Source organism: Rutidosis leptorrhynchoides, chromosome 1 (assembly GCF_046630445.1).
Source record: "Rutidosis leptorrhynchoides isolate AG116_Rl617_1_P2 chromosome 1, CSIRO_AGI_Rlap_v1, whole genome shotgun sequence".
NCBI classification, from domain to species: domain Eukaryota; kingdom Viridiplantae; phylum Streptophyta; class Magnoliopsida; order Asterales; family Asteraceae; genus Rutidosis; species Rutidosis leptorrhynchoides.
The window spans coordinates 725,319,182-725,321,000 of record NC_092333.1 but is presented as its reverse complement, the minus strand read 5'-3'; positions in this window follow the sequence as shown (position 1 = coordinate 725,321,000).

The window sequence follows — 1,819 nt, the reverse complement described above, 5'->3', positions numbered from 1 at the left end:
CCCTCGTTTACCAAATCGAACAACGCCTTTCCAAGGTGCAACTTTAAGCATGACCATGTCTCCAATTTTAAATTCTATATCTTTTCTTTTAATGTCAGTGTAGCTCTTTTGTCGACTTTGGGCGGTTTTCAACCGTTGTTGAATTTGGATGATCTTCTCGGTAGTTTCTTGTATTATCTCCGGACCCGTAATCTGTCTATCCCCCACTTCACTCCAACAAATTGGAGACCTGTACTTTCTATCATAAAGTGCTTCAAACGGTGCCATCTCAATGCTTGAATAGTAGCTGTTGTTGTAGGAAAATTCTGCTAACGGAAGGTGTCGATCCCAACCGTTTTCGAAATCAATAACACATACTCGTAGCATGTCTTCAAGCATTTGTATCGTCCTTTCGCTCTGCCCATCAGTTTGTGGATGATAGGCAGTACTCATGTCTAGACGAGTTCTTAATGCTTGCTGTAATGTCTGCCAGAATCTTGAAATAAATCTGCCATCCCTATCAGAGATAATAGAGATTGGTATTCCATGTCTGGAGACGACCTCCTTCAAATACAGTCGTGCTAACTTCTCCATCTTGTAATCTTCTTTGATTGGCAGGAAGTGTGCTGATTTGGTGAGACGATCAACTATTACCCAAATAGTATCAAAACCACTTGCAGTCCTTGGCAATTTAGTGATGAAATCCATGGTAATATTTTCCTATTTCCGTTCCGGGATTTCGGGTTGTTGAAGTAGACCTGATGGTTTCTGATGCTCCGCTTTGACCTTAGAACACGTCAAACATTCTCCTACGTATTTAGCAACATCGGCTTTCATACCCGGCCACCAAAAATGTTTCTTGAGATCCTTGTACATCTTTCCCGTTCCAGTATGTATTGAGTATCTGGTTTTATGAGCTTCTCTAAGTACCATTTCTCTCATATCTCCAAATTTTGGTACCCAAATTCCTTCAGCCCTATAACGGGTTCCGTCTTCCAGAATATTAAGATACTTCTCTGATCCTTTGGGTATTTCATCCCTTAAGTTTCCCTCTTTTAAAACTCCTTGTTGCGCCTCCTTTATTTGAGTAGTAAGGTTAGTGTGAATCATTATATTCATAGCTTTTACTCGAATGGGTTCTCTGTCCTTTCTGCTCAAGGCGTCGGCTACCACATTTGCCTTCCCCGGATGGTAACGAATCTCAAAGTAGTATTCATTCAACAATTCAATCCACCTGCGCTATCTCATGTTCAGTTGTTTCTGATTAAATATGTGTGGAAGACTTTTATGGTCGGTATATATAATACTTTTGACCCCATATAAGTAGTGCCTCCAAGTCTTTAATGCAAAAACAACCGCGCCTAATTCCAAATCATGCGTCGTATAATTCTGCTCGTGAATCTTCAATTGTCTAGACGCATAAGCAATTACTTTCGTTCGTTGCATTAATACACAACCGAGACCTTGCTTTGAGGCTTCACAATATATCACAAAATCATCATTCCCTTCAGGTAATGACAATATAGGTGCTGTAGTTAACTTTTTCTTCAACAATTGAAACGCTTTCTCTTGTTCATCTTTCCATTCAAATTTCTTCCCTTTATGCGTTAATGCAGTCAAGGGTTTTGCTATTTTGAATAAATCTTAGATGAATCTCCTGTAATAACCAGCCAGCCCTAAAAATTGACGTATGTGTTTTGGAGTTTTCGGGGTTTCCCACTTTTCAACGGTTTCAATCTTTGCTGGATCCACCTGAATACCTTCTTTGTTCACTATATGACCGAGGAATTAAACTTCTTCCAACCAAAATGCACACTTTGAAAACTTAGCATACAGTTTT